This window comes from Phacochoerus africanus, chromosome 10, assembly GCF_016906955.1.
Source record: "Phacochoerus africanus isolate WHEZ1 chromosome 10, ROS_Pafr_v1, whole genome shotgun sequence".
NCBI classification, from domain to species: Eukaryota; Metazoa; Chordata; class Mammalia; order Artiodactyla; family Suidae; genus Phacochoerus; species Phacochoerus africanus.
Genome location: NC_062553.1, coordinates 68734060 through 68747302, shown reverse-complemented (window position 1 = coordinate 68747302; position 13243 = coordinate 68734060). Strand labels below are relative to the sequence as shown.

Genomic DNA, 13243 nt, shown 5'->3' with positions numbered 1-13243 from the left:
TAAACTGGAACTGGATAAAGCCCGGCTCTGCCATCTAGAAACTTTTGTTACATTGGGCAAGTCCAACTGATTTACTTAGGTCATGGTTTCCTCATTTATAAAGTTGGGATAATATTTACTATGAAGTTTTTTGGTCTGGCTTAAACCAAGATAACATGTGTAAATCTCTTACCGCGTGAAGAGTGCTTTCATGAAGTTAGATGCATGGTTGTTATTTCTGTTAGAAATGGAGAACATATTAAAATCTGAACATGGTTAGGATCAGCAATTAGGAGAGAGAAGAAAAGAGGTTAGGGGCTAGAAAATAAGGAAACTGAATAAATGGAAATTTGGGAAGAGAACTGGTAGAAAGATATTCTTTGAATAATTTTGTTGTACATATATTTTATCAGTGACCTTGAAAAAAGTCAGCCATTGGTTAAGCCAGAATGCAAACAATTAAGGCTTAAAGATGATACAGGCAAACCCACCAACATTTTATATGAGAATACATAGACATTTGATTTATTGTCTGTCTTCCATGGTCTTTTTGAATTTTAAAAATGTATACCATATATGAAATCCCTATATGCTAACTGAACTTTAAACTGTAAAAGTTTTTAGCTTAAGCCCTTGGTGAATGAATCGTGACTAGTGCATCTGTAGAGATCAAAGAACTAGAAAAACAGAGTCAGAAACAAAATATGCAAGAACAGTATGTTGGACCATGTAGAGAAATTTTGAAAGATTGCATTTCTTTAAACGTGCAGATCTTATTCCCCTGTTTTAGTGTTTGTTGTCATGAAAATAATCACAAACCCACATGCCCAAGGCTTAATGAAAACCTGGTGACCTTAGAAATAATCAGAAGTATAACAGGCTGCCTTTCTCTTTTTAACCCATTTCATCGGACTTAATGCTTCGCACAATATTTTCACTACGTCTGGAGCACACCAGTCCCACGCAGATGCGTGGTTTTTAAGAAGTTTTGTGATGGGGGAAATAGATAAAAGAGGGAGACGCAATTGAACAGGAGTGACATTTATAATCCAGCATTTTTCAAGCCAAAGAGAATTGTTGGGGCTTATACTTTTAGAAATCTGTTCTCAGGAGTGGTCTGTAGCTGCCATTTGACAGCTTTGTCACTTGAGTGCCTTTCAGGTGTCCACCTTTAACCTAGTATGTAACCATAAGAGCCACAGGAACTCTTACCATCGCTCTTTGCACCCTGCCTGCCATAGCTTCCCCATCTGGGGAGATTCCTGCGTTTTCCTATATGAAACTCGTGGGCACAGCAGAGTTGGGAGATCCACCCCACTTCTGCTGAGTTGAGTATAGCAATTTAAGGGAATTGAATTCTCCTGACCTCATCTCTGCTCTGGGCTAGGAATGCAGAGCAGATGCAGTGACTCAGATGTAACTCCATCTGTGCCTTAACGAGATTCAGCCACACGCATCTATCTGTCTCTTGGTCTTAGGTTCTGCTGTAAGTCTGCTCAGCTTAGGAATATCCTGGTAAGACATAGAAGGTCAGGTGTCTCCTATTTGAAAAGGTGAAGGTGGTTTGTTTGATGAATGATATTGAAAAAACTAAATATTTTTAAAGGAAAAAAGGGGGCCGGTAGCTTTCAGGACATCACTTGAAGAATTTCATATGTGAGAGAAACTAGGATAGCACCCTTGTGTATAACATGTCCCATAATTTATTGTTGGTTTTTTTTTTTAAATAATTTATGGTTCTTTTGCTTTCCTTTTTTACACATTACAGTAATTCTGATGTGTTTAAGGGAGAATGGAATTGGGGTAGATTGGATGGAAGAGGGAGAAGGATCCAAGGTTATTTTAGAATAGGAATGTGGTAAGTAAACACTCTCTTGATGAGATTTGGGTACTTCCCCCCCCCACCCCACGCTTTTATCCAAATCATCAAATTCTTTTGCAGTGTGGATGCACACTACAGGCAGTGTAAACCTCTCTAGAGCCACTGTAGCAACAGATTTGTTTTCCACCTGACACAAGGGCAGACCAAGTGGTTATATGTCTACCTTGGAGGGCCCTGAAGAGTGTGTTTCCTGGAATTCATCATTGAGGGATTGTTATTCTTTCGGGAAGGGGAGACATAAAAGAGGGAGGAGCTTGTCATAAACAGAAATGGAACTGAAATATTTATTATATCATTAGTCACTGATATTGCCTTAGCCAGGACTAAAAGATCTAGTTTAACTATAGAATTTAAAAACTCAGATTCGGTGAGGTATAACTTAGTACAATGAAATTCAACAGTTTAGGTGAACTAGTTGATAAAGTCTGACTGTGGTATGTGGTCATGCAGCCGTCACCACATCATGATTTTGAGAGTTTCCTTGTGTGCCTTTGCAGTCAGTTCCCTTCCTACTCTTCCAGCAACTACTGATCTGCTTTTTTTTTTTTCAGTATAATTTTGGCTCTTTTAGTCTTTTTTTTTTTTTTTTCTCTCTCTCTTTTTAGGGCCACACTTACAGCATATTGAAGTTCCTGGGCTAGGGGTTGAATCAAAGCTGCAGCTGCAGGCCTATGCCATAGCCACAGCAACACAGGATCTGAGCCGTGTCTGTGACCCATACTGCAGCTCATGGCAACACCAGATCCTTAACCCACTGAGTGAGGTCAGGGATTGAACCTGCATCCTCATGGATACTAGTCGGGTTCATTACTGCTGGGCCACAATGGGAACTCCTCTAATTTTTTTTTTTTTTTAAATGGCTGCACCCATGGAAGTTCCTGGGCCAGGGGTCGGATTCGAATTGCAGCTGCAAGCTATGCCTCAGGTATGGCAACACCAGATCCTTAAACCTATTGTGCTGGGCCAGGGATTGAACTCACACCTCCACAGCAACCCAAGCCCCTAGAGTCGGATTCTTAACCCACTGCACCACAATGGGAACTCATCTTCTAGACCCTTGTACAAATGAAATCATAAGTAGGTTGTGTGTGTGTTTGGCTTCTTTTGGTTATCACAGTGCCTTTGATGTTTAGCCATGTTATTGCTGAGTCCAAACTTTGTGTATTTTTATTGCAGAACTCTTACTATTCCACTGTATGGATACACCAAAATTTGTTGATCCATTCACCAGTCAAAAAAGGCCTTTGGATTTGTTTAGATTTTGGACTGTTACATAAAGCTGCTATGAACATTAGGGTAAAGTCTTTAAGTGGACAGGTTTTCACTTCATTTAAATACATATTTAGGAGTACAACTGCTGGATCATATATTAAGTATATGCTTAACTTTATAGCAAAGTGCCAAATTTCTTCATGAACTGGCCTCACCACTTTTGATTGCTCGTAGCTAGGTAAGAAAGTTCTAGTTCCTCTACGTCCTTGCCAACATTTAGGTAATGTCAGTCTTTTTAATTTTACTCTTTTTATGTGTGTGTAGGGATAGCTCAGGAAGGTTTTGATTGTTTTCATTGCTGTAATGACTGGTGATGAATGTTTTTTCCATGTGTGTATTGTCATTCACATGTCTTCGTTTCGAGGTCTTTTGCTGACTTTAAAAAGCAGATTGTCTTCTTGAGTCTAAGAATTCTTTTTCTATTCTGGATAGTAAGATTGTATTTTTTTTTTTCTATCTGTGCCTAGCCCTTTCATTTTCTTAGTTTTTTTGTTTTTTTTTTGTTTGTTTTTATTTTTGTTTTTTAGGGCATAATTTTTTAATCTTTGCAGTCTAATTTTTTGATATTTCTTTTAATGCTTTTTTGTGGCCTATTTAAGAAATCTTTGATAAACTCCAATTGCTTTGTTTTCTAGGCATTTTGTAGTTTTAATCAGTTTATTTAGTCTAATCTATTTAGACAGATTACTTCCACTTTCATTCTTTCTCAAAATTGCTTTTAGGAGTTCCCATCATGGGTTTGATCCCTGGCCTTGCTCAGTGGGTTAAGGATCCCTCGCTGCTGTGGCTGTGGTGTAGGCTAGCAGTTGCAGCTCTGATTCGAGCCCGAGCCTGGGAACCTCCATATGTTGTGAGTGTGGCCCTAAAAAGACCAAAAAAAAAAAAATTGCTTTTAGCTGTTCTAGTTCCTTTGCATTTCTGTATCAATTTGAAATAATTTCTCTCTATCTATGAGAATCTTATTTGGATTTTGCTGTAAATTAATATATGTTTAATAACCTATATAAAAATTTGGAGAGAATTGACTTCTTTGCTATGTTGAATCTTCAATCCATGTTCATATTATATTATTTCTTTCATCAGTATTGTGTAGTCTTCAGTATATGTCTTATTCATGTTTTCTTAGATTTAAAACTACCACTTCATCTTGTTGCCCTGAATGGTTGTAAATGGTTCTGTGTTTTAAAATTTTAGTGCCTACATGTTCTTTGCTTATATAAAAACATACCCGACTTTTGCATGCGTATCTTGTATGGCTACTCTGCTCAACTTATTAGATCTATGAGATTATTTTAGGGGGTATACCCTTTGGAATTTCCTATGTATCACTTAGAATTAAGGAGAGTTTTTTTTTCCTGGTTTTTAATCTGTGTGTCTTTTATGGCCCCTTGCATTGTATTAAATAAGAGTGCTGAGAGCAGACATTTTTGCCTTGTTCCCAGTCTTAAAAGGAAAGCCATTAAATATACATTAAATATAATGTTATCTATAGGTTTTTTTTTTTTGATGATGCTCTTGATCAAGTTGAGGATGTTCCCTTCTATTTCTATTTTTCTGAGCATTTTTATCATATATTAGTGTTGAATTTTGTCACATAGTTTTTATGCATCAAATGATATGATCACATGATTTTTCTATTAGTGCAGTGGGTTGCATTGAGTGATTTTTGAATATTGGATCAGTCTTTCATCCCTGAAATAAACCTCATTAGGGCATGTTGTACAATTCATTATATTGTTGAATTGTTTGTTAATATTTTGTTAAGGATTTTTGCATCAATATTCATAAAGATATTGATGTGAAGTTTGTTTTTTCTTTTTACTGCCTTTGGTTTTGGTATCAGGGTAGAGTTAGCTTCATAAGATTAATTGGTAAATGTTCCTTCTTCTTTTACTTGCTGGAAGAGATTGTATGGAATTGGTTAATTCTTCTTTAACCATTTGGTGGAATTCACCAGTGACGCCATTTGGGCCTGTGGATTCCTTTTCTGGGGAGGCAGGGGGTTTTCAAAGTTATAAATTTTATTGCCTTACTAGTTATAGGACTATTCAAAGTATATTTGATATTGGATGAGTTGTGGTAGTTTATTTTGTCTAGGTTGTCAAACTTAGGTTTATGGAGTCCTTTGTATTCCCTTATTATCCTTTTCATGTCTGTAGAGTCTCAAATGCATCTCCTGTTTCATTCCTGATATTAGGAAGTTGTATCTTCTCTTTTATTTGTTGTCAGTTTTGCTGGAGACTTGTCAGTTTTATTAGTTTTCAAATAACCGGATCTTTATTTCATTGATTTTCTCCAATAATTTTCTCTTTTCAATCCATTGATTTCCACTCTCTATTATTTCCTTCTTTTTAATGTTCTTTGGGTTTATTTTGCTCCCCCTCCCAAGGTTCTTCAAGTAGGAACTTAAATTATTGATTTGAGACTTTTCCTCTTTTCTAATATACTCATTTCATACTATAAATTTCCCACTCTATACTGCTTTAGCTGAGTCCCACAGATTTTGATATGTTGTATATTCATTCAGTGTTTTTTTTAAATTTCCCTTGAGAATTCCTTTATGACTCATGGGTTATTTAAAGTAATTGTTCAATTTTTAAGTGGGGAATATTCCTATTATTTTTAGTTTAATTCCACTGTAGTAAGATAACATACTCAGTCTGATTTCAGTTATATTAAATTTATTGGGGTGTTTTTATGGACCATGACGTGGTCTTGTGGTCTGTTTTTCTGTGGGCTCTTTGAAAGTATGTGTATTTTGTTCGTCTTGGTGGAGTGTTGTATATTGATTAGATCCTGTAGGTTGATGGCGTTGAGTTCTTTCCATATCATTGCAGTTTTCGCCCTAGTGGTTCTATCAGTTCTTGAAAGAGGCATGTTGAAGACACCAAATACAACTGTGGATTTGTCTATTTCTCCTTTCAGTTCTGTCAGTTTTTGTGTACCATATCTTGCAGCTCTGTTATTTGGTCCATACACATAAGATTTTTTTGTCTTCTTGATGGATTGATGATTGTATCATTATATTGTATTTCTCTGTGTCTGATAATTTTTTTTGTTCTGAAGTCTATTTTATCTTCTATTAATGTAGTCACTTGATTTCCTTTGACTCCTCTTTATATGACATCTCTTTTTATGCTCTTTTTCTTTCATCTTTTTATACTGTTATATTATTGAGATGAGTTTGTAGGTTGCTTATATTCAAAATATAGGTTGATCATGTGGGGAGAAGGAAGGATGCTCCATTATTTCTGTGCAGGGAGTGGGAATTTTAGCTTCCTATGTGAATTCCACCAATAACTCAAGGGACTGGGGGAGAGCCGGTTACTGACCAGTGGGGATAAAAGGTCCAGCTCCCCACCTGGCTTTCCCTCACACATCCACTGGAGAGTTGGGGTGACTGTTCACAATGTTGAGAGAATGGAAGTCTAGGCTCTTCACTTGTCTGGTGCTGAGGTGGGTGTGGGTGTGGGTGTGAATGGGGGGCAGTTTTTTTCTGTGGCATTTGGCTGGAGTAGAGCTATTATTGTCTTAAGGTTTTCTATCTTCTGAGGCTGGGCCTTTCCTCATCCCTTGGCTAAGGAGAACAGTCTTTTGTTGGAGCTTTTGTTTTCTGTCTGTGCCTCTTGTTATTTCTGACTTGCCAGGTTTTTCCTCTCCAAGTCTGGAGTACATGAGGCTAAAGAACACCTAGCCTCTCATCATGGATCCTGAGATCTAGCCAGTCTCTCCTCATTCTATCTTTAGAGTCTTAGGCTTGTTAAGTGTAGACTGTCCAGGGTATTCAGTTTTACTTAGTGGGAAGAATCACTAACTGGAATAGCATCCATTTGGTGATTCATCCTATTTTCCTGGATGTGGAAGTCTCTAGCCTGCATTTTAAACCAGATCTCTGATAATTGTAGCTTCAGGCACACATGTGCAATACCAAGGCTCTGCATAAGTTAGTTATTATTTTAGTTAATACTGACATTTCATTCTTTTTAGGAGTTTGGAAATGGAGTACCGAGTTACCTTTGTTGCAAATTACTGATTTTGTTTGGCTGTGCTTCATGCTAGATTTTAGATGAATTTCTCCCTCACCTGTATTCGTGATCATAACATATTACAATTGTTTGAGGCAACTCACATTAAAAAATATATTTTACATACGTGTGTGTATATATCTACAAGCTGCTGCAATGACAAGGCCACATCCTTAACCTACTGTGACACACGAGAACTCCCTGAGGCAACTCACATTGATCAGTATCTTAACATGAAAAAAATTTCCTGAGTCACTTAAGTCATTCTCCAACTGTCAACATGAGCTATTTATAAATAAAGAATTACTTCTGCCCATCTTTTGTGTGGCAGTTATTACCATGAGAGCACTCGCCAGCACAGCTCCGATGTTTCTGTTATACAGATTGAAGATTCACTAGAACTGCAAAATGAAAGAAGCAATACTTCCCTTAAAAGGAATGCAATTTCTATTCCTTCTTTACAAATACCTATTGGGGAACCAACAAGATGACATGATTAGATTCTGAACTTCAAAGGAATTTATAACATGATCTAGCAGGTTGATTAGCCTATTTTGGTGAAAACAGTAAGAAAACAATCTGCTTTTCATGAAAGCCAAAACTTATGAGTAACTTTTATGTTCTAAAAGCACTGTTTAACGTGTCCTTAATATGCTGTATAAACCTACAATAATTGCTTTGCATGCTGTTAAAAGATACTTCACCAGGCATCTTTCTGTATTTGGCATGTATTCTACAGTAACAGAGGATAGCATTTTATTTTCAGAGAAAAATGATCAGTATGTAGTTCGTTTTTTATACGCTTCTTTTCTCCTATGGGGCATGAAACTTTGGCCTTGGCAAAAACAAGAGATGCAGTAGAATTGAGAATGCATGGATATCAGATTATTTATGAAAACATTATTACTTTTTCTATTTGTCATTTATAGTGTCAAGTCCCATCTTATTTTTTCCCGGACCAAGATTTCCAGATGTGAAGTAATATCACTTTCAGAAACTCAGCCTTCATTTCTAGGTCTTCCTTGTGTTTATCTTAGGAATTTAAAGTATCTGCTTTATGTTGCATAACTTTTGACATTCCAGCTTCAAACTGAGGAGCAGTGATCTCTACTGACAGCCTTCTTCAGTGGGGGATCTTGATTTTTCTAAGGCAGTGGTCCTCAAACTTTTGGATCTTGGAACTCTTATACTCTGAAAAATTATTGCAAACTTCAGAGAGATTTTCTTTACAAAGAAGTCTGTCTATATATGTATATACCATATCAGAAATTAAAGCTGAGAAAATGTTGAACTATTGATGCATTAATTTATTTAAAATAACAATAATAAACCCATTATATGTTAACATAAAAAACCTTTTATGAAAAATATCCATATTTACAAAAATAAAAATATCAAGGAGAAGAATGGCATTGATTTTCATTTTTACAGCCCTTTAATACCTGGCTTAACAGAAGAGTGCTACGTTTTCCTATATGCATTTTTATTTTGATATGTTGGTTTTGGTTGAAGTTTATGAAGAAAATTTAGTTTTATGATCATATGCAGTTGGAGAAGAAAGTATTTTAGTAGCCTTTTTAGGTAATTGAGGATTTTCTTTTATATTATCCTGAAACTCAACAAATGGTAACCTTTTAAGGGTGGGTTGCAATATGGAATCTGAAACCATATCAAGTATTTTTATACTCTGTTACACTAAAATCCAGGTTGTACTTTCAGCAGATAATTTAGCCATGTATGATTTTATAATTTCATGGCATTGGCCAATTGGAAAATATTGGCTCATTGAGTTATGAGATATTACAATATCAAACATTTGTTGATATATTCACAGAGTCAGAAAAAGTCTTTTAGGGTTGAGAGGCTGTCAGGCTGACAGTGGAAGATGCAAGTCTTCCAGACTTCCAAGTTTTGCTTGAAAGAGTGAATATGATAATATTGGCAACAAATCCTGTCAGTTGTTTTCCTTGAAGAGACAGGCTCACTTTATTCATTTTCAAGATGTTTGCCAAATACCCAAATTTGAATAACCATAATTTATGTTAGCTGTTACTTCAAGTGAAAATGATGTTCCATGAAAAAAAAAATGTCTAGTTCACGTCAAGCCTCCAGGAGTTGCATAAGTTTTCTTGAGAGCTCCCTTACATTTTGATATGCAGCAGAAGTGTGCCTAGGGTTATGTATGTTCCATTATGTCACAGAATATTTAAAATTTTGTACTTAAGGCTAGAGATTTAGTAAACCTGTTACTGCTTTATCAAGACATTGTTAAGTTCACCTGGCTTTTAAAAAAATTATCGTTATTACTGTAGATGTATGGCAATGAAAAATATCATGGCTATTAGGACAGTTGGGTCCCAGTGCCTAGAGTCATGCTAAGGTGCCAGAAGTTTCACTCACCATTGCTTTGGCACCATCAGTGCAAATATCAACACAGTGAAAAGGCAAAACCATCTGCATAGTAAGATGAGAATGGTTTTGACTTTGTGGAACCTCTTTAAGAGAATGGGCCTCAGCACCCCAAGGGGATCACCAACCAAACTTTGAGAACCACTGCTCTAAGTCATGGATATATAGGATAATGTATATAATTTTAAAAATTATTTACTGTTATATATATATTTTTCCTTTTTATTTGCTTTGAAATTTAAAGGAATTTCTAAAGAATAGTTTTGGTAATCCTCACTGTACCCCTGAGAAGTAGGTGGCAGTTGGAGTATCTGTCTGAAAGATGGACAAATCCAGCTATGTAGCTAAGTCATTTTGTCTGTGGCCAGGCACAAACTCATAGGATATGTCAAAAGGGCTGGAATTCTAATTCAGAAGGAAACAGGAGAGCCAGTTTATGGACTAAACTGACATGGAGCATGAACCAAAACCAACTTGCTCTTCTCATTTTGCACCAAATTTCATGTCTTCCCTAGGAAAAAATGTCTCACAAAATATGGCACATGAGGAATATTTGGGAGGGGTGGGCCTGAGAAACTTGTTCGTGCCAACCATTGAGATGTAGGGGTGAGAGCAGTGAGAAGGAAGGGAAGCTGATTTTCTTATGGTCTAACATGTGCCAGGTACTGCACATGGCACTTTGTCTATGTTACCGCTTGACACATCTTTGAAGTCACTGTTATCAGATTCAAATATGGAGCCTCATGTTGAATCGCTGTCCCAGGGCAACCCTGCTCCTGTGGGTTGGAGTTGAAATTCGAACCATTTCTTTTCACTCTAATAGGGCATCTTTCATGTAAGTCTTTGTGAGGCTCTGGGACGACACTGCTAACTGGTTAATAGTTCCTATATCCGTCTTTTAAGCATATTTCTGAATATTCAGTCTCCCTCTTTATCCACTGGTTCTGCATTGTGGATCCAACCAACTGTGGATGGAAAATAGCCTAATAAAAATTCTGGAAACCTCTAAGAAGCAAAACTTGACTTTGCCATTTGCCGACAACTATTTACATGGCATTGACATTATATTTACAACTATTTATGTAGCCTTTGTATGGTAGTAGGTGTTATTAGTAATCTAGAGCCATTCATCTCTATATGGGAGGACGTGTGTATGTGTTATTAGTAATCAAGAGATACTCATCTCTATATGGGAGGACGTGTGGAGGTATTACTAGTAATGTAGAGATACTCATCTCTATGTGGGAGGATGTGTGGAGGTATTATTAGTAATGTAGAGATACTCATCTCTATGTGGGAGGTTGTGTGTAGGTGTTATTAGTAGAGATACTCATCTCTATGTGGGGGGACGTGTGGAGGTGTTATTAGTAATGTAGAGATACTCATCTCTGTCTGGGAGGATGTGTGGAGGTGTTATTAGTAATCACGTGATACTCATCTCTGTCTGGGAGGGTGTGTGTAGGTGTTATTAGTAACGTGGAGATAGTCTCCATATGGGAAGATGACTGTAGGTTAGATCAGACTACACTTTATATAAGCAAGTTGAGCATCCTTAGATTTTGGTGTCCATGCAGGGGTCCTGGAAGCCATCTCCCTCACATATCAATGGACAACTGTACATGCATACATTTAAGGCTTAATTTTGACCTTTCTAGGAAAAACAAACACCATTTGTATTCATTCATCCACTAGGGGGGGCAAGAGTGCTAACTTGTTCTGTAGGTACTAATGGATGAGTAGGGTTGAAATTATGATTGTAGTATGATTTATAATTATACATGTGTACCGTAGACATTGTGTATGGAAACTTCTGAAAAATTATCTAATGATTATTCTAGTAAGAAAGATACTGAACTATCTTCTTATTGAAACCAAGGAGATTGCTCCCCTCTCCTTCCCCCATCCCCCCACAAATATGAAAAATAAATGAGGTATAATTTAACTTAAAAGTGTGACTGGCAGTTGAAGGGAGGGATCAGATGATGTGGATTGGCAAAATTAGCAGTAAACAAAATCAAGAATATTCAAATTTGAGTCTCAATTTGTTTGTTTTAATACAGGCAAATTTTAACATTACTAATTTAACTCTCTTGTGGTCTGTTTAATGCAATCGTGTCTGAAAGAAATTATGTGACTTTCCTAAGTCATCATTTAAGCCTTAGAGGAAAGCATTCCGTGCCTTTTTGTATTTGGATAATGCTTTTATTAATCATTATTTCTTGTTCCAGATCTGTCATTTAAATATAGCTAGGTATGGAGAGTTCCTTAAATGCAGTGATATATCTAGTTCCTCACTTACATAACTGTCATGTGGATAATGTACAGTAAAATCACAAAGTCCTTTAAAACATGAAGACTATAAACTGTGAAATAGTTACATATTTGCTATTAAAGTATTTATATTTAAACATAGAGTTTGGCGATTGTCATGATTTACTGTTCCTTAAGACTCCTATATACTTCGGATGATGATTACTGTGAAAAAAATCAGAAATTTCATGAGCATCATAACCATGGTTAATTGTGAAACTTTGCCAACCAGATTCTTATCTATATACTGTATTTTTTTTGTTGAGTTGTAGTTTGTAAATTAGGTGATCTAAAATAAGTTGTCATTTGAATATTTTTAGATACAATGAAGGCTTTTCTTGAGCTCTACATGAAGAGATTTTTTTCCAAACTCTGAAAATCTTTGAAGAATTCATAAAATAATACATCATTACATGATTCTGATTTTGAGATGATACAACTGTTGGAGCATAGTGGGCCAGGGTTCATAATCTTCTTTGCTCTGATACTCTAGGGCGTGTGAGGTAGGGATATAGCTTAATCTTGAACATTAGAATGTAAATGGACTGTGGGGTTGCTGTGGGGTGAAAGCCATTGAGGTTGTAAAGATGAGTCACGGTTGCTCTGTTTTCCAAGATGGCAGTCCAGTGGGGACACTGTAAGTAAGCAGACAGTGACAATGAGGTGTGGCGAGGATGGCCATGAAGTGCTGCAATCTTGCTACTATGGCGTCACCTAAAGCTGATATCAGTTTGTGTGAGGCACCTGCCATGAAGATGCTTCAGAGCAGGTCAGGCTTAGGCTTAAAGGACAAAGTAGGTGTAGAATTTAGAAAGCTGGAAGGAAGAGTGAATTTTAAGCAGAGGACATAGCCTGGGGCTGATCATGGGGGAAGAGGATAGTATGACTGTTTTCAGTTGTAAGAGTGTAGAGTAAGATGAGATAACGCAGGAGAATGAGCTGATCTCCACTGGGGCTGACGTGAGTGTATCCTGAGGATATATTAATAAGTTTGGAACTTATTTCGATGACAGGAAGCCATTCATTGCTTTCGTCTAAGGAGTGATATGATCTTGTGTTTTAGCAGAATCACGGCCAAGGGCACTTGGAAGAAGTCAGAAACAGATTGAGTGAGAAGTGATGAGGCCTGAGATGAGGCTGCAGTGCTAACACTCAAGATGGTGGTCAGCAGATTCTGGGGGCAACTAAGTGTAGGGATTAACAGGAGAGAGTAAAATCAAGAGGTTTCAGGAGTTTGAAACTGCTGACTGGGCCATTGGAAATGGGTCATAAAGAGGCTGAAGGAGGGTAACTCTGGAAAAGAGAGGAGAGGAGCAAGCTTTTTTGAGGGGCCTTGAGCTGGAATGGAGATAGGTGAAAACAGACC

General features: G+C 37.0%; 1 protein-coding gene across 1 annotated transcript in view; it reads left to right on the top strand.

The window, feature by feature from the left end:
* Positions 1–13243, top strand: part of ADAMTS3 (ADAM metallopeptidase with thrombospondin type 1 motif 3) — a 270429-nt gene that overhangs the window by 52157 nt on the left and 205029 nt on the right.